Raw genomic sequence first — 26,023 nt, 5'->3', positions numbered from 1 at the left:
CGTCAGTCAGCCCCCCCCCCAAAAAAAAACGTCAGAAAAACGAGCTTCCGTCAGTGACGGTTAGTGACGATTACACTCACGGATGAAACCCTTCAGTCAGTCCGTCATTTTTAAGAGATTCGTCAATCGTCAGCAAAACAAGGTCCGTCAGTCCGTTAGTGACGGAATGCCCGCTCACAAACCTTTGCCCCTTGGTGGGATACGAGCTTTTAGTGATAAAAGCTAGCATTAGCATACCCGTGTTGGGCCGAGAGAGAACAGGGCAAACTCTGTTCGGTTCATTGAAGACTCAACAGTAGACGGACAACAACTCACGTTGACACTTTGGGACAATTTAGAGTCTTCAATTAACGGAGAGAGATCACGTAAATTCCACACAGAAAGGCCCGAGTCAAAAATGAAACCCGACTTTGAGGCGGAAGCGCTAACCGCGTGCTCCGCCGCGCCACCCTCGGCCCACAACTTCTCTTTGTCCTTACGAATTGGATTAAAATGATCCTCCTGTGCCCGTCGTCGCAGGATAATATCGCCCCCGTATTGTGTCTCTTCCCGGATTAAACGACGGGCACGAAAGCGGACACGTCCCGATGCTAATGTTCTTCTGCAAAGAACCTTCAATCGGATGTTGCCGCAAAACAAGATCAACGTCTGATTTGTATTTGTTGTCGTCTCATAACGGCATTCTAATGCCTTAATGTCTGTTTCATGCTTTTGATAATAAAAAAATAAATAAATAAATAACCCAAGGGTAAAGAATCACCGCACACATTTCTCACACACGTATTGAATCTTTGAAAATGGTCTCTTTTGAAGGAGCTTCTCGCCCTCTGTACTAGAGGACCAATGCCGCAGAGATTATTTTTATTTTTTTTTATTTACATGCCAAGCAGGTTTCACTCGTGGCAGTGTGACAGCCTGGAATGTGAAGAAAAAAGAAAAAAAAAAAAAAAGAAAAAGTTCTGCCGTCCAAACCTTAGACACACACGGCCACTGCATCTAAGTTATGAATGACCGCGGAATCACCAAAGAGGCGTGACTGACTCACCGCTGAGGCTGGCTTCAAATTTTGCAAAGACTTTTTTTTTGGGGGGTGGGGGGCGGGAGAATGAAGAATTTCATTGAAAGATAAAGCACACTTTAAATTCGAAAGCGCCTTACACCGGGGCAGACGCAGTGTGTAGTCAGCCAGTCGGGACGTGCGGACCACTTCTGTCGACATTTGCACTTTGAAGTCGAGCTTGTTTTTTTGACTCTGTAGAATACGAATCCAATAAAAAGTAATTCGCTCGCGATATCAGCAATATGATGTTTGACCCTCCCAGGGCGCTCGACTTGCTGCAACCTCTGAAGCGCGGACTGCTCCAGTCAATGGGCAAATCCGCGCGAGGCCAGATTTTATGATTACAGTTGTCAATTAGTGGATTCACTGGACACGCTGGCTAGCACTGAGCGCACCGGCTCCACTTCAACAACTTTTCTTCCACTTAAGCAACGCTAACGCTAACCCGTGCGACCAGTTTTGACAGGCCGTTTTGGACAGCGTGGTCCAAAATTGGACTGGACTTCGCCCAATCCGGCGACCAAGTCATGGGTGCTCAAACCTGACGTGTTGTCGGTGGGTCACTCACAGACACATTTTCAGAAGGAGGCTAATAATAGAAAACGTCTGTTTTCCAGAGGTGGCTGTTCCGTCGGAGTGACGGGCGCCCGTTTGGCTGACGATTAACGAATGTCGGGACACCTTTTTTTTTCTGGCGATTTTTTTTGGGGGGTCGACCGACTGACGGACCAACGGACTTATATGACGGACTGACTGACGGATTGACAGGCTGACGATTACGATTCAGTTCGTCACGAAAAACGAAGGACGGAGCGGTACCCTGGCCGATGACGAATGACGGACCAGCAAAATTGAGTAAAATGCCCACCTCTGATGTTTTCCGTAGTATGTCCCCTTTTAGAATTCGTCTCTGGCACACTTTCCCTGGAGCGAGACGCTTGAGTCGCACCTCTCCCGCAGACATACGGTACCGTTACGTCTTCCTGGCCCGATCTTAATGTCAAGGAGATGATCAGAAATCCCCAAACCAAAGCAGGAGGAAATGCTTCAAAATGGCCATCTGTCATCAGTACTTTACAGCTTTACGGGGTCCACCAAATTATTTGGAATAGATTGTGATTGAATTTCATAAAATGTGCATTCCTACCAATGGGGTCCTTATGTCGCAATATTTATGGAGCCGAATGTAGACGGCAAACAAAGTACTCCAGGTTTTATCTTCTTGGCCCAATTCCAAGGATACCACAAGCAGCTCGTGGAGTGTCATGATTTTTTTTTTTTTGAGGGGTTGGGGGTTTTGAACTGGATCCTATCTCAAGTCGGAATATTGAGCGGCGTACCCTCTCAGCTTTGAACTATTCCCATCAGCCCTTGCAGCGGCTGCAGGGGAGTCCGGGCGCGCTCTGTTATTAGCAGCAGAGCCACTTCTGAGGACGCTGCACTCGTGCGCTCTGCTGTTAAAGGCAAACACGCGCACGCGGGGGCCCACGCTCGCCATCTGCCGTAGGCTCATCTTTTTCGAGTGGCGGACTTTTGCTTCTTGTAATTTTCATTAACATGCTCAGGCTTTTTCTTTGAAGGTAAACACACTGAAGGCTTTCCCAATTCAGTGCTTTGGCGCGTGCGCGGCAGCGAGGGACGCTGGGAAGTTCTCCTTGACGCGTGTGAGTATTCTCCCGGTGCTCCTGTTTCATTCATGTTGGCGTTTGAAAAGGCACTTTGGTGCTGAGCTGAGCTGAGCTGGTTGCACGGCTAATGATGGCCGACAGTCAGCTGACAATTCGTTGTGTACACCCGCACAATCTGAGGTGGGTTATAAGAGAAGAAATAACAAGAACAAAAATCGGACTTCAAAAAGACCACTGGGATGCATCTATTCTTTATCATTTGCGAAGAACCACTACTATTATATTAGTCACTGAAAATAACTCTGTCTGCATAATTGTGTTATACTGCCCCCTGGCGGACAAGTGGCGCATATTAGAAGGTGCCACAATGAATTATTGTATTAGGAATTAAAATTCACTGCCCCATCAGCCCCCCGCGCCCCTTCCCCCTTATTATTAAAGCACATTACTAAAGTTTTTGGTTTTAGCAGGAGGCCGGGGTTCCAAACATCATTTGAAGCTGTTTTTTTTGGGGGGGGGCGTTTCCGCTCTCAACTGAAAGTGTCTTCAAATGGTCTCAATCGATGCTAAATTCATCAAAGCTTTCCCATAGGCCGTAACTTGATGAACCACACTAAAAATCCATTTCATAAACCTTCGGTGAGTCCTCTTAGGGGCATGCAGAGTTTTTTTTTTTAATTTTCCCGCTGATCGATTTGACTCTCCTCTTTCGCAGCGGAGGCCCGCGGCTCCAGATTACGCTCGGGCCCACTCCGTCGCCGCGCTGCACACCATCGCCCGCTTATTACATTCGCCTGTGGCGCGCGACTTCAGATAGCGCAGATGGGATGGAGATCCGAACATGACCTCAAGTGAATGCTGAAATCTGAAATTCATTGTGGCACTGAGGAGGGATACACGGCCCACAAGAACATCCCAGACTTTCATACCTACTCCCAACAAAATGGCGGTTGTGGACTCTAAGGTGAGAACTGCAGTTTTCTCACACTTCACCTTGATAGGGAACAACGGCCAGTTGCCACTGAGAGACTGGAAGAGTCACAGAAAGGCACAGAAATCCAATTGTTTGCACCATTTGAGTAAGATATTATTCCCACATTTTAGTGGTTTATGCCAAAAACATTTTAAAAATACTACACATTGTAATATTTGTGATTGATGGTATGCAACTTGCCTTTTACACCGCACTTTAGAGGGAAAAATGGCCACCTTTCAATTAAATCAACAAGATATTGAAATGTATTATGCTCATTTCACATTCTGGAGTTAAAAATTGAAGTTTAGAAGTGTTACTATTTTTCGCATAATAAGGCTATTAATATGCATTTGCATGTAGGAAATTGTTTTTTTTTCAAATTGTTCAAAATTTTCTTTGTTCAATTAATGAATGAATTCATGTTTATATATTTAAAATAAAATAATATGCAAATGAAATGGCTAATAATTGTATCATTATATTGATTAAAAAAAAAAACAATATGATAAAAAAATCAGATGTATAATTTACTCTGCATGTCATGCTAGGGGGTGCTGACGTTTCCCCGAGATGACCACTAGATGGCGACTGCAACACGCAGCAGTGACTGATGATGTCATGCAAGTGGAGACAGCAAATGTGGAGTGATGAAAATAGGTTCAACAAAAAAAAAAAAAGAGAAGAAAAATGTGTGGAGCTGTCAGCTAAAGTGCATATTTGCTTGTGCTCTCGTGGGACATTGTAGCATACTTGCGCAAGATATATTGTGCGGCTTTATTAAACCACTAAATGGGGACATGCTGTAAGCGATGATGCCGGTAATTCTCTTGGACCCAAAATGTAGCCGTAAATCACGTTTAGTATCACATTTTATGATTTTTAGCGACTGTCTTTTTATTCCGTCTTGACTTGTGGGAAAATCCTATGGGATGCTACTTTGAATAGGAGGTAAAACTTCACTTTTTAGATTCCTCCTGTCCTATGCAACACAATGATACGAGGCAGTGTTAGCATCCTTTTTTTTTTTTTTTTTTTTTAAGCGTTACTGTGCGTGTATTCATTCTCCTTGCTCGCTGGCACACGGAGGACAACAGATCACGTCTATTTTCGGGAAGGGTGCCGCTTAAGCCGAGGGTATGTTCAGGTCCATCATCATCTGCTCATTTCCTGTAGCTATTTAAGAGGAGGCCTCACAAAAATAGGCGCACGCCGGGCCGCAGACGCGGCTATCTTGGGGGACATGTTTCAAACGCATTGGTAGGGATTAAAAATTGTCTCCGACCGTTTTTCTGTTTCTTTTTAAAATTTTTACCTGATTACTGGATTGATGTGGCTAGCAAGTTTGCCTCGCAGATCTGAGGTTCTGGGTTTGAACCTTGGCTCTGGCCCTCATGAGCGGCGTTTTTTTTTTTTTAGGCTAATGCCCATTCCGATATTTGGCAGAATAACCAATCTTCAATGTTACACTCTCCAGAAATTTAAATAATAATAAATGAAATAATATGGGACAAAAATTGTCATTTAGAGCAACTGTATTACGTGCTATGTAGGGCTTTGACATGGAAAAAAAAAAGTTTCAACATGCAGTTAACATCTATATTGAAAATCTGTCCGATGTAAAGAATTCCGTTGGACAAAATGGGGACAAACAAGTTCTTCTTTTTTCTGTTCTTGACACTTTGGAATAATGGGTCAAATTGACCCGGTATTGCTGCTCCCGTGAGATGCACTCAAAAACGAAACCACCAAACAACATGTCATGTAAAACACAATTTTATATACACACACACACACACATATATATATATATATATATATATATATATATATATATATATATATATATATATATATATATATATATATATATATATTATATATATATATATATATATATATATATATATATATATATATATATATGCTCCTATGGGAAACAAACCTAACAGAAGGTTTAAGTGACAGACATGCCTTCTCAACACATAGCTATTCTGATAGCATCCCGCCCAGTCAAGCGTCTGGCTCCCCAAATGAAGGGCTTGGCCTGTGCTCGTGCCACGTCGCATCGGGCCCCCGTCGCATCTTATCTCGCTCTGCATTCGCCAGCCGTGCCGTTCCGCCGCGGCATCCCCGAGTCAATTAGGAACACAGTGCACCCGAGTGTTATTCCAGACATGAGGACACCACTTTAATAGGGTGCTGATGCTTTTCGCTCCTTGTTGATTTTTTTTTTTTTTTTTTTTACGAGGGCACATGATGTGAGTTTCTCACCAAACAACCTCATTGGGTGTCACGCTTGTACGTGGCCAGACTTGTCCCGGCTCCAGCGTTTCAGCGTCCGCAGCGTTAACGTATAATGTCGACGCAGTAGGCAGCCTTGTTAAAAAGCAATTAAGGCAAAATGATTTAAACGGCGTGCGGTTTGGCCAATAGGGCGAGCCCCGAGGTGTGCGCGCCGCGTCGTTTTCTCGAAATGAGAATTTTACTCCTTAACCGCCATTTGTGTCCATGTCGTTCAAACCGCGCGTTCCCACACCCACCTCGCACTTGAGTGGGGTATGTGCACATGCTCACATACCAGATGAGTAATTGTTGGGTTTGACTCGTTTTTGGGCGCATTAAAGCAGTAGCTGGTTCAAATAACACAGGCTAAGATGTGCTTCCTGATGTGTGTGTTAGTGCAGATAGGGTTAAGGCTTCTTAGCTTGATTTGTTTGAGTTAGCACCGTTAGGGTTGTGCTTAAATTGGGGTTAGCGAATTTCGCATTGGTGGAGGTAGGTTAGGGATTAGGGTTAAAGTTAAAGTTGAAACACGGCATTCTGTTTAATTTTGCGTTTGCGGAGTATAAGTTAAGCAGCAAACTGCACTCGTTTTCGGTCATCTCCGGGGGCGGCCATTTTGTCTTCTGTGGACTGAAAATGACATCACAACTGCTCACAACGACCAATCGCGGCTGACCTGTCTCCCGGATCTGAGCCGTGATTGGTCGTTGTGAGCAGTTGCGATGTCATCAGCTAGCTGGCTAGCTAGCAACGAGCTTGGTCTGCCCGCTGCTGCAACAGAAGACGTTGCCGAGTCGCTCCGAAGTCAGTAATCAACCGTTGCGGCGAATAAGCTACATTTCAGACAAGTGTCATTCTGACGAAGGGGAAAGCCATGCTAACTGCTAAGCTAACCTAATATTGACATGGCTAATGTTGAGCGTTTGGGTGATTGCGCCCGTTTTGCACTGATGTCTGACCGGAAACGCATTAAGGCCGAGGACATCCAGCAAAATAGCAGGCAAATGAAAAAGTGTCTGGATTCCGGAGAGAAAATCGACCCGCCTTTCGGCGAATGCCTTTCGGGCTGGTGCAGTTTGGTTTTTGAGTTAAGTTAACTTTGACGCAATCAGGCCATGTAAGCTATGATTCCGCGTTGGCATGGTGGTGTGTTATTCTCATTTTGCGAGCATCAAAGCGCGGCTTCCTTGGAACCTTGCGCAGTCGCTTGTCCGCCTTGTTTCCGACGCACGGGCTCATCCCCGGGTCCACGTGATACGTTGCCATTGCAAGTGTGCCTCCAAGCTGGTCTACCAGAGTTTCCAGTGGCCCTTGTCTTTAAACAAAGATTAGTGCTTGGCCATGGCACACTCCGTTTAGCTGCTGGCATGTTGTTAGCTTACTCTATGTGCGTGCGTGTGCGGGTGCGTGTGTGTGTGTGTGTGTGAAAGTGTTGGTACCAGCCAGACTGCTTGGATGTGGTTTGGAACATCTGTGTGGTCCCCACTCCAGAAGAAGACAGACAGGGCAGAGACAGAGACTGTGTGTGTGTGTGGGGGGGGGGGGGGGGGGGGGGGGGGACAAGGGAGGGGCAGCCGGGACCCCAGGACCGCTTTAAGAGAGACGCCCCTCAGTTTTTCCATCACTGCTGTCATGGTGGTGTTGCCCGAGCGCAGCCAGGGAAGAGTGAGAGCGGGAGGCAGGAGTGCACGTATCGGAATGCGGAGGCAAGGATGAGGCGGGGGTGGGGTGGGGTGCATCAGTCTGCTTGATGACTTATGAAGCCCAAGCGTCGGGTCTGGCGCTCGGCTGGGGCTCGCTTGGCACGGGGGGTGGGGGGGCTGCTCGAAGGGGCGTCGCGAGGAGCCCCCGTCCAAAAACCGCAGGCCCGGCTGGCCGGGCGCATGCGTGTGGTGTTTATTTACGAGGCCGTTTAACCGCGTCGCGGTCCCTGCGGCGCGCTGACACAAGATGACAGCAGCCTAAACGTCTTGCCCTTTAAATCCAGCCTTAATGGTCGCTAAAGCGCAGCGGAGACAGGCAGTGGGATCGGCGCCTCGGTCGCGGGCCCACTGAGTAGCACATCAGCGCACAAATCTGCGGCTCATGCCAATGGCTTTTTAATATCTGTGTCTGTGGCGTCTGGGACACTTTGGATTGCCACTGTATGGCTGGCAGGGCCAAAGAACAGCGATTTAATGTGATGTTTGGGATGTTTACGCCCCACCGGAGCCGAATTCTTAATTCCAAACCTGCAATTTGAATTTAAGAGTCGTTTTTTTTTTTTTTTTTTCTTCTTGTTTTTCTTGCTACATACTTGCCAGACTATGGGGGCCTTTTACACAAGACAGAGTAACAACTGTCATTTGGGGGGGTCGTTTACATAAAAACGGCATTTTGAAAATGCGTCTCCAAGTGTCCATTTTTAAGAGCAATAGTTTCCGCTTCAGTCTTTTGGAGTCTTTCGTCTGGGCACGTGTTTGCACGTCACTGTCAAAAACAGCATTTGCTCAAGTGCTTTAAAGGGGAAGTCAACCCAAACATATTTTTTTCAAGAATATGTTCTATGCAAGCCCACTAGTTGAAACAAGGCAGTCTGATAAATATTGCGATTGTGCAATAAGAGTTAATCCACACATTTATAACCATCTCAGGGGGCGGCCATTTTGTCACTTCTGTCGACTGAAAATGACATCACAGATGCTCAGGGCTCAGGTAACGGCCAATCACGGCTGACCTGTTTTCTGAATCCGAGCCGTGATTGGTCGTTACCTGAGCCCTGATTAGCTGTGATGTCATTTTCAGTCGACAGAAACGATAAAATGGCCGCCGCCTGAGATGGCTAAAAAAGGATGGATTTTGCTGCTTAATTCATTCCACAAACTCGGAATGCCATGTTTCAACTAGTGGGCCCGCTGGGAACATATTCTTGAAAAAAAAATACGTTTGGGTTGATTTCCACCTTTAAGTAAGCACTTTTCGCACTGCACTTAGCAGGGAGCAGCTCATCGTCGTCAAGACCATTCGTTGTGTATGTGGTGAGAGCCGTCGAGCAAATCAATTTTGGAAATGTCCTATTTTTTCCCAAATCTTTATTACCACTCAGTCCAAACATGTTTACAAATTATAGAACAATCAAAGTATTGAAAATGGCTAAAAGTCTAAAGTAATGGATTGCTATTCCCCCCGCCATCCGTCATCTAAAAAAAAAAAAACAAAGAATGAACTTTCCCATGTTCCCCCCGAGAACGCAAAGAGTTAATCCGTCGCGTTCCTTCCTGCCCTTTCGGAGCTCTGCGGTGACTGTTATTGAGCAAATTATATGCAATATGAGAGCAAACATTAAAAAAAAGAAAGAAAGAAAAAAAAAAAAGAACTCGCTGCGTAAACACACCATTCATAGGCGCATACCGTTCTGTGTGGGCCCGCCTGCCCATGCAATTAGATGCTTTCTGTAAGGAAGGAGAAGATTATCAACCTTGCTCAACCTCCTCGCGCATGCTTTTCCCCACCACGCGTTAATAATCCTCATGTACGATCGCACCCCGGGGGAGGAGGAGGAGGAGGGGGAGGAGGAGGAGGAGGAGGAGGAAGCGGGGCCCGTGAGACGGCAACTGTCTCTCCAGCCGAGTCACCTGTCGCTACCCTCCGCCGAGTTGCGACGTCAACACTCAAAGGACTCAAAACGTGGCGCGCTCGAGTCCTGTGCAAACAGACAACAGACCCGACGGATCCATCGGGCCGTGTCTCTGGCACTCATCGGCCTGTTTGTACTGCAATTTCCTCCCGGCTCTTATCCGTGTTTTGTCCACTGTCATTCCAGCAGGATTATGGGATGCTTTCATCATGCGGGGGCATCCACTGGAGGGGGGGGGGGGGGGGGTTTGGAGTGCGTTGCTCCTCTCATCACACACGCTGTTATCATCACATGCCGTAATGAACGCGGTCTCGTCTTATAAGTGGGGCTAATTATTATTTTGTCGTTTCTTCATGTTTCCCCTGCTATATTGTGGAACAGGTTTTTTTTTTTTTTTTTTTTTTTTTTTTTTTGGGTGGAATGTTCACCGGTTATAAAAAGTCGACACACCCCTGTTCAAATGACAGTTTTAACAAGATGAGATAAGTTCACATCTTCCACTTTTAAGTGTCTCATAACCTGTGTATCTTAACTGAAAAAAAACATGTTTTAATCTTTCTGGGAGGGTAAGTAAAGTTAAACAACTTCATGCGGTTGCAAAAGTGTGCACACCCTCGTATAACTGGGGGTGTGGCTGTGTTCAGAGTTGACCAACCGCACTCAAACTCATGTTAGGCGGGAATCAACACACACCCGCTACCATCCACAATGTCACCAATTAAAGCCAAATAAACTTCAGCTGTTCCAGTAGGCTCTTACTGACATTTGCTTTGCTTTCCAGCAGAGCCCTATACGTTTTGTGCTAACACTGACTGCTATTTTGGCTTCCCTCTACTTTGTCTAAGCCCCCCGCTCAGTTCCAGCGAAAGAAAAACAATGCTGCCGCCACCGTCCTTAGCTGTAGGTATGGTATTTATTTTGGTAAAGAGCAGTGTTAAGCATATCGATTTGAATTATTTAATCGGGCCAAAGCACATTTTCTCACATGTGTTTGGGAGCTTTCATCATACAGATAATTATGATTCATTCAAAAATAGCAGTTAGCGACAGCAGAAAACCTTCAAGCTACTGCTAGAAAGAAAAACAAAAATGTCAGGAAAAGCCTACTAGAACAACTGAACTGGATTTGAGGTTAGCTAGAGGCGCTTTAAATGGTGGCAGATGTGTGCTGACTCCCATTTAATATGAATTTGAATGTGACTGGTTCATGATTTCTGTCATAAGAGGGTGTGCACACTTGTGCAAACATGTCAGTTTGTAATTTTACCCCCCCAAAAAAGATTTAAAAATGTTTTTTTGTCTTTTTTTTTAATTGTTGCTGTTTAAATACATTTACAAGTGGGTTTGCGTCCGATAACGTGTTAAAAGCATGTGGAAATAGAAAATATTGTTTGTTTTTTTTTTCAAATCCGCTCTCAGATTTTAGCGAGTGGTTCGGAAACGGGGATTTCACTGTATTGCCGCCACAAGCAGATGCTTCGTTTTGTTGTTCATATCATATGACTCGCGTTGGTCTTCACAGGCAATAAGTCATATTGTTTTTCCTCCTACGTGGGATAAAGCGCCGTCATTGTAAACCGGCAGTTTGGGTGAATGGCTCTCTGTTGCGCTATTGTCCAAGCGGTCACGCATTCTGACATAATGAGCCTCATTTGGGATGCATTCAAGCACGGGGATGTCTTAATATTACAAGCAGGAACAACGATCTTTTGTCGGATATGTTCGTTTTTTTGTTTTTTTTTTCAACATATCTGAAGACCACAATTTACCGCTCGGGTCGCACAAACTTGCGTGTGTTGTAATTTTGTTATGCTCGCTTGAGGGCCAAAGACCATGAGAGGGTAAATGACAACAATTGAGGTTAAAATCAAATACCAGATTTCCAATGCGGCTCCGTTTATTGAAGTCCAACACTGGTATCGGTCAGCACTGATGCCATGTGGGGGAGGGGGGAATTACAACCTGTAAAAGAGAGAAAAACAACATTTACTGACCTCAAGCATCTTGGATCCGATGTCCAGAGAAATCATTTTTACATTGGCAGAGTGCATGAGTCACTAAATCATGTCAACATCGTCATTGACCTCATCTAGTTTGAGCAGATTGTACTGGGAAACCTTCAAGATTTTTTTTTTTTTTTTTTATGATGATGATTTTGTTATTATTCAAACCACACAAAATGACATTGTTTTGGCATCGCGTATTGACAAAAACACCTCGGAAGAAATCAAACGAGTCACTAATATATATGAACTGTAGTTTGACATTGTTGACGTTCAAACTTCAGCTTGCAGCCATCGCGAGTGATGCCATACATGTCTTTATGCTGCTCATTGGGTCATTCTTAATATGTTTAATATATTCTGTGTTGTATTTTCAATTTTATGTACAGCACTTAGTTGAAGCTTCTGTTGATTTTTTTTTTTTTGTTTAAACCATGTTGAGTTAAAGAGGAAGTCAACCCAAACATATTTTTTCAAGAATATGTTCTAATATTAATTCTAATAAGAATGAATCCACCCGTTTTTAGCCATCTCCGGGGGCGGCCATTTTGTCACTTCTGTCGACTGAAAATGACATCACAATTCCTCAGAGCTCAGGTAACGACCAATCACGGCTGCCCTGTTTTGTGAAGCTGAACAGTGATTGGTCGTTACCTGAGCCCTGAGCATCTGTGATGTCATTTTCAGTCGACAGAAGTGACAAAATGGCCGCCCCCCCCCCTGAGATGGCTAAAAAGGGGTGCATTTTGCTGCTTAACTCATATTCCACAAACGCAATATTAATCAGAATGCCGTTTCAACTAGTGGGCCTACATAAAACATATTCTTGAAAAAAAATATGTTTGGGTTGATTTCCGCTTTAAGTAGGACTTTTCATGGGCTAACGCTAGAGAAACTACACTTAACTACAATTTAAAGTAGTATATGCTAGCACCACAGCCGTTGATGTCTAAACCTGCTGGCGACAAAAGTGACTACACCCCTTTGTGAAAATATCCAAATTGGGCATGATTAGCCATTTTCCCTCCCCTGGTGTCAGTTAACTGTGGAAAATGTCTCGATAAAGGGACAAGACAGTCTTATGAGGAGTGACCGTCTTTGACAAGAACTCACACCAAAGTCACTAGAAGCAAAAGTGCAAGTCAAGAGAAAGTGGTGGAAGAAGAAGATAGCACGCTAAAAAGACGCCAATTGATGTCAAATAACGTCAGCGCGGATGATCGTCAAATGTTGGCTTCCGTGCGCGGGCGCCGGACGTCCTTCCACGGGGCGATCGTCAGCGGCGTCCATCTGCAAGTTCTTAGAAGGAGCCGTCAAGAGAAGATGAGAAGATTAAGGTCCCGTCTAGACATAATCTGCGGTTAGTTGTGTGTTTTCTCTTGGTATTATTTAAGGCTTTCAGGGAGGCTAAGATTAGCCTTGGTCACTTCACGGAGGCCTCTGCCACTTGTGGCTATAATCTGTTTTGGGGTAAAGGGGGGGGGGGGGGGGTGCAGTTGTGATGATGGGTTCTCCTCTGTCGCCCCTCCATACAAATGCAGATTTTTTTTTTTTTTTTTTAAAGGGCTAAATGATGTGGTTTATTGTGTGTTTGATGGTTCGCCCCGGTTGATAAACGGCTGAAAACTCTTCTTGCCCAAATGTGAGGACATTATGGTATTAAATGCTTGATTGGCGGCCGAGCAGGAGAAATTAAGGTACAATTATGCGATAGGAAAAAATGTGGCAAAATGAATGTAGCGGGGGACATGATTTTTGCAATGCGGGTCATAAAAAAAAAACACACTTTCATTTCCCATCTTTATGTTAGTTAGAGCGCGAGGGGCTCCAACACGGCTCCTTGAGGGCCCTCGAGACTGTGAGGATTAGGATTACTGGGGGAGGGGGGGGGGGTGTTGCCTCCGCATGACTGATGGTACAAAGCGAACGAGGGAGCGAAGGAGTCGGCGTGGCGACTTTACTCTTCAATCAGCCGCACAGAAAATTGCCACTCGTGTCAAAGTGGACGTGTTTACCCAAAGCGGGAGAAGAGATAGCGAGAGAGGGAGAGTCGGGCACAACCTTTTTACGCTCGCAAGCATCCCAAAGGAACAAACTTGCTGAAATAGGCACTCTGTTGCCGCCTTCTCCTCGTAAACACATATTCCTCCTTTGAATGTCAATCATTTGATTTTCTTGAAATTTCCGGTCGGAATGTGACCGTGCGCTCATTTCGTGGCCCCAAAGCAGATTGCCTAAAATGTGGCCAAAAGGGAGTGCGGCGGCGCAGCCCAGGGCCTGCCAGGGAATAGTAAGGCGACCTCATCACGAAGCTGCAGCTAATTGTTCGAGGCAACGACAAGCTGTCATCGTGTCCAAAAATATGTGAGTGACATCAGCACTTTCATTGTCTGGGTCCGCGCGCACACACGATTCACACGCGACGCGGACCCAAAAATGGAAACCTCGTGTGTGTGCGCTCGGTTAGCACGGTGGTCTCGCTGGCGCTTTCGCGACGATGCGGCGGGGGGCTTCCGCTGCCCGCGCTGTTTATCGTCTCGTGTGCATTGGAGCTATCAGCCGCGGGATGGGGAGGGGCACTTCTCCAACCGCTCCCTCTTGCATCCTATGCGCATCATTTTTTTTGGCAAGCCCGCGAGGGTTTAAATTGCTTCCAGTTGAAGGCAATTTGCTTCACCCAGATACACGAGGTGCAATTCGAATGATTAAATATCGAGGCATCCGTCAAGTCGTTTTGTGGCGCTTGGGGTCGCGGGGGACAGCGGCCCGAGCTAGGAAAGGCCACACGTGCCCAATGGTGTACCCCCATTTGTGAAATATACAATCAAGTCAATAAAATGAAGGTTACAGAGAGACAAATTGCCAGACGAAAAGAAAAATTGTAAAAAAAAAAAAAAAATGTATATTTGCGTTAGTTATAAATATCACCATACACGGAATTCAATTCATTCAAAATGTATTTTTTATGTATTTTTTCAATGCATCGTCTGTGTAATTTTGCAATGAATGAAATTAGAGGATTTATAAACAAGTTATTTTGAAATTGTACTTAACACATTGCTGTTAAAAATAATTCAGATACATGTGATTAAAATACGTTATTTATTACAGTCAATTAAAATAGATTTTAATTATAAATATTGTGCTTGATACTGATAATTACTTTAAAAGTGTAATTAAATTAACAATAGATATTTTATGTATTTCTGTCAAATTAAAAAAAATCTCCTAAATGTAAATAAAATTATTTATTTTAGTGTTGGCTTTGTATGCCATTTCATAGTACATTGAATTAACAAAAAATGTTATGTAATATTTACCATAAAAAAATAAAACATGAAACACATTTATCACTTATTGGTGTTAAATTTTAATATAATTTAATAATAAATAATAATTACTTTTATGTTGAGTGTTATTTCAAAAAGGATTATTTGTTTTTAGCATTTAATTTCAATCTTTGTTTTATCTTCACTTTTATTCTAATTTGAACAAATACCCTATACTTGTGTTTTGTATGATTAAACATCTTTTGAAACGAGTTTAAGATTTGGAATGATAATATAATTAATTGGGTTGATGCTGTTTATACTTTTTTCTGTTGCTTTTATTCAGTGTTGTGTTTTGTGCGTACATTTGTGTGAATTGTCTTTTTTTTTTTTTTCTCCCCCTCAGTACTTATAATAACAGTTGTTCCTATATTCCATACATGTGCGAAATAAACACCCTCGAAATATTATGAAACGATTGGCATGGTCAACATTACGTGATGTCATGCCACCGTTGGCGGCGATGAAGAAAATCGCATTGCCTGCTTTTTGCATCGCACGAGCCAAAATGTCTCATCCTGACTGACAGGGACGGATTTACATGAAAGGAAATCGACATCCTCAAAAGACACACAGTAAAGTGGCCTTTATAGGCGCTCGTCACATTTTCATAGTTAGGATCAAATGCTTAACACTTTTCCCCAATTCTGAGGCCCACAAGTATATGCTTGTGCATTTCCCTTTTGGAAAGGAAGTGCATCATATTTAAGTGACACTGACATAAATCAGTCCACTAAGAGATTTGCGGCTCAGCCTCGCGCCTGCCCACAAGTGTGACCAATGGAAACGCTTGACTAGATAATTTATCGCCGCTTGCTTTCAGCTGTCAAAGAAAGGAAAGACGACTTTTTATTTAATTTTATTTTTATTTTTTTTTTTTTTGGACCTATAGTTCATTCTTTCTGATCACATTCAGTTCATGTGTTGGTAAACTTGGCTTGGTCCCCACTTGGTTCAGTATGAAAAAAAAATCCCAGTGATCCAAAATCATGTGACATTGCTGTCCTCTCTTATTGGTTGCAAGAACAGGAAGAAGGTTTGACGAAAAAGACAAGTGAAACCACAAACATATTAACCTGAAGACTTAGAGTTTGTCTCCAAATGACCAAAGGAAAAATGTGAGCTGTTTGACCAATACCGTACTATAACTTGCTCCCATGTTAAAAAAAAATCCTCAAAAAAGCCTCTCAGATGGATACTTCACCAAATAAACTGGTTTAACATTAGTTTAACATCAACTTTCATTGTTATATCTCCAGTGGCTATAAAAAGTCTACACACCCCTGTTTCAATGCCAGGTTTTTGTGTTATAAAAAAAAAAAAAAGAGAGCAAAGATAATCATTTCATTTCAAAACCTGTACAACTCGACTAAAAAATGTACCATAACAAAACAAGCTTGAATTCTTTGGGGCTATAATTCTGCTATCAGTAAAAATAAACACATACCTGAAGTAATAAGTGGCAGTGTCATGCTTTGGAGCTGCTTTTCTTCACCTGGAACTGGAGGCTTAGACAAGATGGACGGAATTATGAACACTTCCAAATAGCAGTAAGTGTCGGCACAAAGCCTTCAGACTTCTGTCGGACAGAAAGAAAATAAATAAATAGTCAGGAAAAGCCTACTAGAACAACATAAATTTCAATGGTGGTTTCTTAGGTACTTTAAATGATGGCAGGTGTGTGCTGACTTCCATTTAACATGAGTTTGAAGGTGACTGGGAATCCTGAACACAGCCCACATGCCAGTTATAAGAGGGTGTGCACACTTATGCAACCACACTTTTTCTGTTGCTTATTTATACTTCCCCTCTTGAAAAGTGAGCTGGGCACAAGGAATAGATCTCATTAAAAGTGGAAAAGTTGTGTCTGTCTTTTGTTACACGACAAAAAATTTGGCTTGCGAACAGGGGTGTGTAGACTTTTGAAATCCAGTTTTATTATGATCTCCTTGCTAAATTGGATGCTATACCAATTTTTTTTTGTTAACCACACAAACAGAGGGAAACGCGTATACCAGCGCACTGGATTTCTTTCAACCCGGCGAGAATGTTGAGGACGGCCGTTCCCGCTGCCGGTGACACAGGCGACAACGGTCGGCCCGGCCCGGCCCAACACGACACGACTGTCTGTCAAAGTTTCCAGCAGCCGCTGGTGTCGTCGACGGTGAGCGCGGATCTGGTAGTGATTACCGTAACGGAGACAGTAAATCATGACGCAGCATGAAACCAATTTGTGGTGCGGAAAAAAAAAAAAAAAAAAAAAAAATGGACTCGGGCCTTGCTGGATAGAGCAACGCTTAACTAGAAAAGACGCGTTAGCGCGCAAGCGAGGCTGTCTGAGTGGTAGACGCTTTGGAACGTGACGAATCGTCACGTTTGGCGGAAAGACGACAAGTGACAAATGCTAATAATAAATATTCATCATTTCAAGTGTCCTCAATACCAATTTCATGGTGGACCAAGTCAAATTTCCCCATTGAAATGAATTTAAATCCCATTATTCCGTTCCAGCCCCCCAAAAACAACATATTTTTGTTGTTGTTACCTCTCTAGTAACTAACACTGTACATGCCACTATATTGTAAACACTAATTTAATACCTTTAAAAGGGAATATTTAAAAGGGTGACTAATCATCGGTTCTAAATTACTGGGCCAATCGTGAGTCATAATTAAACAAAATCTTGGAGTACACAACTTGTCTTGGATTTTTATGACTCTCTAGAGCCCGTATCCCACTGAGCGTTGAAGGTTTAGGAGTGTTTGTGAATGTCGTGAATGTGGATTTTTTTCGTCAGGTTTTGTTCATCGTGTCAAACGGTCACCAACAGTTTTAATGCTCGCAAAGAGTTTTTCTTGTCACCATCAAATTTTGAACATATTTAAAATGTATCTGTGACAAGAGAAATTGTTTAAGACCATTAAAACTGTTTGCGAACGTCTTTGCAAACCTTTTGCAACCGTGAACGAATCATAAGGATAAAAAATTTGGGCTGTGTGCAAACTTTCGTCGCTCAGTGGGATACTGGCTTTATGAGGACACATTTTTTGGGGTATCTTTTCAGTTGCACAAGTTGACCAAATTCAGTGTTGGTCAGGGCTATTTTTTTTCTAAATTTCCAAGGGGTACCACTGGGGTTGTGTTCGGGTCCCCTAAAGTACATACATTTTCAACTGGACAATTCGCTTCAAATCAAAACGGCTGACTTCGTGCTTATTGTAAGGCTTGGCTTCTTAGGATATTTCTGTTCTCCATTTCATAGTGTATGGTCACCAAATTCTGTGTTAATCCAGACATGTCTCTTTTTTTTTTTAAATCAAATTTTACACGGAGTGCCACTGAGATTGTGCTCGGAACCCGTCAAATAAAAGTCACCCTATTTGCCAGTCATTTCCAGAAACTAGTCATTGGTTGGTGGTCTTGTTTTATTTCTTTTCATTTATTCATTTTTTTTAATTTAACGATAACACGTCCATCAAATTTAGTATTGATCTGGGCTCTTTTTTTTTTTTTTTTTTTTGCCATCGGGGTTTAGTTCAAGACCCCTAAGCACTTTACATTTTCATTTCGATAAATTGCTTCAAATCAAAATGGCCAAATTCCTGTTCGTTTTAAGACACGGAATTCTTGACACTTTTTTTTTTTTTTTTAGCATCCCCTGGTGGTACATGTCCACAAAATTGCTTGTTGATTGGGCACAATTTTCAATTTTCCAGGTGGTGCCACAAGGCTTGTGTTCGAGCCCCCTCAAGTAACTACCTTTTCACCCAGATGCATACACAAAATTGGGTGAATTTTTGGGCATGTTGAGGCCAGCGGTGACTCATTAATATCTCAAACCTCCCCATGCCGCGCAAACATTGTTTAGAGAGGCGCTGTCTGTTTTCTTCTCTCTAAATCGACGTGTCTCTTTCTCTCTCTCTCCTTCCCGATGACGCGGCGGCCTTGCAGCACTTCTGTGGTGACTCCACTAATGGTGCAGTAATTTCAATGCGTGCCTTTGAAGTTCCCCCCGTCGCGTTACCTGGAGTCTGTGCTTCTCTGAGGTTTTTTTTTTTTTTTTTTTTTTTTTTCGGGATGGGGCAGGCTCGCCCTATAGGCCCTTTGCAGCCTAATTAAATGTAATTGCTCCTTTTTTTTTTTTTTTTTTTTTTTTTTGTAGTGGTGCCCACGCCAAACGGGGAAGCCTTGTAATAAGGGAGATTGCGTGAAGGGTCCGAGGATCACAGACGCCAAAGAGGAGCCACGGAGGAGACGATTGGAGACGCTCAACCGCCCCCCCCCCCCCCCCCCCCCCCCCCGCGCCCCACCCCCGCCCCCCTTCATCCCTCATCCCTGTGTCGCCTTCTCTGTCCTGAGCAGACCTACTCATTACTCCCTCCACTCCTCAACCCTCCGTCTCTCCTCTCCAAGCCTCGTCTGCTCCTGTCATATTGGTTTGCTCTCCCGTGGTCTCGTATGTGATCACATATTCCACACTTTCATCTCGGGACATCTACAAGTAATAATAATGCATCTTCTTTTGGGAAGTAAAAGCAAACTGTAAATTCGAGGGAAAACCGGCCACTGTTTTCACTTGTTGGAGGCAGAACTTCTATCAAAAATGGATCTTTGGGTTGTCTGAAGGTGAAAGCGGCTGAGGCGCTGAAAGCTAACACAGAAAATGTGCCACCATGTGTATCGATGGCGTTCCCTCAGGTGGCGTCACCGTTGCGGCTGCAAAATTCTTGGAATGCTTTCGGTGCTCCATCACGGAGTCAGACGGCAAAATGGGCTGTTTGGTCTCCTAACGGTGTTGTTGGTGCAGCGACAGGAGACGCATTCTTTACGGGAAAAGATGCTAGACACCGAGGGGTGGGGGAGAAAAAAAAAAAAGGAGAAGAAGAAAAAAAAAAAGAGGAAATTACAGAGCAGGATGGAGACAACATGACACAGACCAGGGAGCGCCGGCTTGACCGTGACCCTGCGGGATGACAAGCCGAGAGGCCACGTGTGTGATGATGTGTGAGGCGTGGATACAAAGGTGACTCAGACGGAGACGGAGAGGGCGGTGCCGAGCGGAGTGCGTCGGCATTCCTGAGTGTACTTTTCCTCAGTCAGTTGTCTGTCCCTGAAATATGATTTATCGCTTCTAATCAAAATGTCCAACTTCACGCTCATTTTCAGGCATTTGTTCATGCGCCCTTTTCGTGTGAGCTTGCCAGCCAAATTCCATGTTAATCAGGGCAATTCTTTTCCTAACTTTCCATGGAGTGCCACTGGGGTCATGTTCGGGGCCCCTAAAATACGTATACTTTCATCAGGCTAAATTACTTCAAACTTCATTTTGGGGCATGGGTTCTTGAGCCTTTTTCGTGTTAGCTTTCTGGACACGACAACCAAATTGTTTCTTGTCCTACATTTCCAGGGACTTCCACTGGGATGGCGCTCAGGACCACTGTCATAAATACAAACAGTTTAACCAGGAGGAATTGCTTCAAAGCTTCCTGTTCATTTTAGGGCACAACTTCTTGAGACTCTGTGTTCAGGACCTTCACAATTCTCACATTTCATTTGGCTTCAAAACTAAAAGGGCTGACTTCCTGTTTATTTCGAGGCACGGGTTCTTCTGACTTTTTGCGTGCCTCTTTTCACTGTACGCTACTCGGCCCACCGCCATCGCGGCCGTTGTCGTCTTCTTCGCTCTGTGGTGCCAGTTCGTCTGCCACAGTGCCTGTGAAGGCTAATGCGACACAGGCTCCGGATCATATTTCACCCCCCCAACCCCACCCCTCCCCTCCTTCACACATCTCTCCTCCATCCTGTTTCCCCGCCGCCCTTTTCCTCTCTTCCGAGAGAGCGCAGGAAGTACACATTGATCAAATTTTTTTTTTTAAATTAAAAAAAGAAAAAAAAGTGCAGAGTCTCTGCCGCTATTATTTGATGTTTTATGATCCAAGAAAGTGTCCGCCCTAAGTCATTCATTGAAGCCCGAGCGTGGCGACCAAGTGGTGAGTGAGAGTTGGGGTTCTTTTGATATAAGTTTAAGGTGGGAATCGGGGGGGGGGGGGGGGGGGGGGGGGCGCACATCAAAAGTGCATTAGGGAACGAGTGTGGCAAGATCACACACGGCGCCTTCTGCCTCTCTCTACGCTCATGACCTCCTTGTCATGTGGCCTCCATCAGAAGCAAACAGCCAGCCGCAGTTGTTTCCATGCAAAAGTCGAGTGGCTCCGCTGAGCCCAACACGAAGGCGGGGGGTGGCGGGGGGGTGCGGCCGGTCGAGCGAAAGGGGCGGCGGGTTGCCACAGAGCTAATCGTTTGGTTGTTTCGACACATGTGAAAGCATCGCAGATGAAGGCGGCCTTTGTTTTTTGCCCATTACAGTTCCCGCAATGTGACGTCAACGACCTGCATCCCCTGCAGAGCTTCTTTGTATCTCTGAGAGAAACTACATTTCTGAACAATGCAGACCTCGGTCAGAAAATGTATTCACACCACGCATACCTTACAGATTTTTAACATGTACCCTCAACGTTTCTCCCTGAAATGTCATGACTTTTCCAGAAGTGACCCAAAATATTTTCAAATGTCGTTTTTTTTTCATACAGGTGCTACACAATCCGTGTACATTTGGTGTCTACCGATATGGACCTCCGGTTTATCAGTGTACGTCAAAAGGGGGGGAAACGGTGGTAACTGTGAAAATGTTTAAGAGCCAGCTTGAAATGGTTCAAAGAACTGTCTGTGTTACCGCCACATTAGCACAGGTTGCGGTAAAACATGCACCTGTTGGGTCTTTGAGGGTCATGGGGGAATCTTTGAAAGAGTAACACTAAATTAACACTTTCAAAACATCATATTGTTTTACAATTCAGTTTTTTTTTTCAAAATCGCAAAACAAGTGATGTAAAAAAAAGAAAAAAAGAAAAGCACTTTCCAATTGTTAACGTCAGGTAGGCTATTAACGCGTTTTGAAAAGATCCTCCCGAGTGATTGTGACAAGCTGCGGATTTCTTGGATGAAGTTTATTTCTAAATTGAGCCTAAAACGAAGTAAATTACGTGTTTTGTATTTAACCAAACCACGTAACTTTGCCTTACGAATGTCCGCTTGTTTAATGCTAAGACAAGATGCAAAGCCCGAAAAAAACAGACTAACAAAACTAGCATTGATGCTACAATACGTAGAAACTTGAAAGAAAGAAGACAAAGCATACAACCACACTAACAGGCACATATTCTTTATCCTCTGCGAAAATCGATGAAGCGATATAAATTGATGTGTGGTAATTCGGTGTAGTATACTGCCCTCTGGTGGCTGAGGCCGCACGTGGACCCCCAATACCCATTGAATTAACATCCGAAATCAAGATGCGCGACTGTTCATTTTATTTAGTTAAATTGCGGTATGTTTTTACAAAGTAAAATACCGTAAACTACTATTTTCCGTTATCAAAAAACATGACACATTTTTGCGTCGGTGCTTTTTGGGACGGCTGGAACGGAGTGCTTTTGCGTCATCGTGCTGAGACACGAGCACAAAACATGACCTCCTTGGAGAAGGTCAACGCAATCACCCAAACCACAGCGCCGCCGCGCTAGCCCATAAAGCTGCCGAGCTGATTATTGCAAAGGAAGGCGTGACTAATTAACAAGACCCACCTCAGTAATTAGCAGTCTGAGCTTTATTTCACTCCTCCCTGCAAGTCAGTGGCATCTTCCTAATTACACCTGCATCAAGTGTAGATTTGCAGCTTTCATACGCGCACCTCCTTTATAATTATATGCCCCTGCTTCCTCTCCTACTTGTTTTGACACATGCAGTACGCTGTGAACTCTTGTTTGTACGGTACTTGGATACATCTATTCCTCATGTCCTTATTCCTAAAAAAAAAAAAAAAAAAAAAAGCGGAAAAGCTCAAATCCCTTTCCCCGCTGTGAAGTTTTCTCATTGTCAAACGTGTTTACGATGATAAGTGAGCACCTTCTTATTATTCCAGCTGGGGATTCATGTCATTGTTTGAAGCATAAACGTGTAAAATCAGCGTCACATGGCATTCATTTCTAGGCTCATGGAATCCAGATGGAGCCATATTTTGACTCGGCGTGATTCCCCCAATATCCATTTTCTTTTGGATCTGCTTGCAATTAAAGCGCTCGGCGAAGGCAGAGCGAGAGAGGCAGCGGGGACACGAGCGACGGGGTGAGAAAGACCACCCTCGATTTGGAACTGTAAATCAAATGGCCGTTACGGGGGAATGCTGGGGAATTGTGCGAAAGGTGCACAAGGGACAGTCAGTGTCAGCCTGTTGCATGACGGGATGTTTGAGTGTGAAGGAGGAAAAAGAGATGCTGTCAGAAAGTGTCCTCAGGCCACATTGGCTTGTAATTCAATCCCATTAGGAGGCATTAGGGTGCATTTGTTGAAAGAAAAGGAGCTGTTGTGTAGCCAAGAAGAAGGCATATTGTCTTTGGAGTGGTGTGACCTGAACCACTGTCATTTATCACACCATTTTAAATTAAGGCGCAAAAAAAACAAAAACAAAAAACAAAAAAACATTTAAATATGATTATTGTCAAATACACAATAGACTGTTGGATGTTGCTAATATTGAACCCCTCTCAGTAGGATGAGGTACATACAAAATATATATATATATATATATATATATATATATATATATATATATATATATATATTATGTATTTTAATATATATATATATATATTTAATATATATATTTAATATATATATATATATATATTTAATATATATATATATATATATATATATATATATATATATATATATATATATATATTGAAAAAAAATATGTCCATATATATATATATATATAAATATATATATATATGGGCATATTTTTTTTTCAATGAACCACGGTGAGAAATTAATAATTCAAAATATCGATCCAAACAGTCATTTTTAAATACATGGCAAAAAACAACAAATATGTTTGTTACTTTTTGATTTTGATTTTTTTTTTTCGTTTTTTTTTTTTTTTTAAATATATTTTGTTGTTTGTCTGAAAAAGACCACAATTAATTGCTTACAAATTTTGCTGATGCCTGCTTTTCACAGGACAGTCACTAGAAATGAACCCTTTGACGACTATGCAAATCAAAACAATATTTTTTGAACGGAAAATATTCAAAGAGAAATCTTTTTTTTTCCCAAAACGTTTCCAATGTATTTGCACTTTATGCGTTTACTTTTTATAAATCCATCCACGTCATGTATTGGATCATCACATGGTCTCGTGCAGGTGCGCCTAACATTTTTTGCAGCAACAATTTGCACAGAATCCAAAGTCTACTTCAAAGTGCAGTTAAATTAAAAATCAAATCAAAAAATAAAAGCCATCCCCGGCTCTCTCATTAGCGTATACAGTGGAGACTTCCTGCCTTAATAACTGGGATGCAGTTTGTGTCTGAGCGGCAGGAGAGGCACACAAGCCTTTAATACAGCAGCTTCAATGGCACCACATCAGGAAAACGATGTCCCCTCAGATCCCATTAACAAAAATAATACTCTCAAACTGCGGCGTGTGTATACGTGCATACGTGTGTGTGTGTGTGTGTGTGTGTCTGTTTGGGCCGGTTATATTTGGTCCCGCTCAAAAGTGCTGCCATTTGTCAAAGGCCAGCGCCGACTGACGCGTTTGAAAGCTGCCGGCCACATCTGTGGGATTGCGGGCCCTTTTCGCCGATAGCCATCGCAACTACCGGCGAAAAGTGCTGCTGCGTCTTATCCAGGCGCAATTAGGGAGCGTTCGGAACTTCCACAAACACCCTCGGGCTGCCCCGTTCGCTTCCTCTTGCCTGCCTTGTGGCCCTCATGTCAGGGGGGGATGCCTCTTGTTGCTCAATGACCATTGAAGGAAGCTATTTTGCCAAACTCATTCAGTTGCTTCATATCCTGTCAGATAAGAGGCCACAAAAGAGCCCTCTTAACCCCCCACCCCCCCACCCCTCCCTTTACCCAAACTCTTCCGAACATCTCAACATCCTCCTCACCCCTCCTCCTCCCTCTTGTTAGTTGATAAAGAGCGTTGTAATGTCAGGAAGGACGCACATTCCTCACGCTCTCCTCAGATCTCTGAGGAGCAGGGATGAGCTTCTTGTGTATGTGTTGGAGTGTATGCATGTGTGTGTTTGGGGGGGGGGGGGATAGAGGGGATTCGGGTTCAGGAAATTGGAGTGGAAAAGAGAGAAGCCGACTCGGGGTTGTAAAGCGAAACTAGAAATTACGCTTGCCTCAAAAATGATGCGAAAAATGCCAAAAATAATCCCACTTGAGGCGCAGACACAACATTTCTCACCGATAGCCGGATAGCATGCTAATATGCCACCGGGAGGAGAAGTACTCGCCATCGCGTCATGACCACATTTTTATATCAGTTGAAAAGATACAATCTAATAAGCACTAACAATGGCGGCAAAAATGAGACAAAAGTGCTTTCATACGAAGCAGAAAAAAATAAATATTGTATTTTAGGGAAATGCCAAATAAAGGGAACGTTTCCACTAGTTTGGGATTTTTCTTGGTTTGAATTCATTTTTAGAGAAGGTTTGTTTCGTTAGTTTTCATGAGTTAACATTTTGGGGAAAATGCTTTGCTTGAGTTGAGTTTGTTTTAGTTTCAGTATTAGTTTTAGTTGTTTTTTTTAATGTACGCAGTATTTGGCGACTGCAAGACAAAAAAAAAGTCACAAAGTATTTTGTAATAAAGTAAACTCCAATTCTCAAATGACTGCTTGACCTTCTTGTGTCAGTAGATCGTACAGCACCATGGACACCATGAGGTATGACACAGGACATTAAAACAGCAATAAGGGAAAATATTGACTATTTTATTCTGCTCTGTAATGCCCTTAAAATTCCGATTTCCATATTCATGTCATAGTGTTACATAGTGTACATTAACTTTCATATTTCTGTTTTCATCCAACCTACACTCTAAACACAGTTGGGTCAAAAATAACTATTTTGGGGTTAAATTTGACCCAATTGTGTTAAAAAAAGGACCAAAAAACCATTTGAACCAAAAAATTGGGTTATTCAGCTTTGACCCAACTTTTAGGGACGCCCATTTTTAGGCGTGACACGTTCGAAGTTCTTGATTAAGC

At 43.3% G+C, this 26,023-nt stretch overlaps 1 long non-coding RNA gene across 3 annotated transcripts in view; it reads right to left on the bottom strand.

The window, feature by feature from the left end:
* Positions 1-26,023, bottom strand: part of LOC147140108 (uncharacterized) — a 66,975-nt gene that overhangs the window by 24,327 nt on the left and 16,625 nt on the right. For all 3 annotated transcript variants that reach the window (XR_015088720.1, XR_015088719.1, XR_015088721.1), the window contains 2 exons: positions 16,343-16,474; positions 11,439-11,525 (listed from right to left, as the gene is read on the bottom strand). This is a non-coding gene — a long non-coding RNA (uncharacterized LOC147140108). The remainder of the gene's footprint in view (positions 1-11,438; positions 11,526-16,342; positions 16,475-26,023) is intronic.

The sequence above is a fragment of the Filicampus tigris genome, chromosome 11 (assembly GCF_054856515.1).
Source record: "Filicampus tigris isolate MCC_2025a chromosome 11, RoL_Ftig_1.0, whole genome shotgun sequence".
NCBI lineage: Eukaryota > Metazoa > Chordata > Actinopteri > Syngnathiformes > Syngnathidae > Filicampus > Filicampus tigris.
Note: the sequence above shows the minus strand (reverse complement) of the source record. Positions and strands in the feature narration are given on the sequence as shown.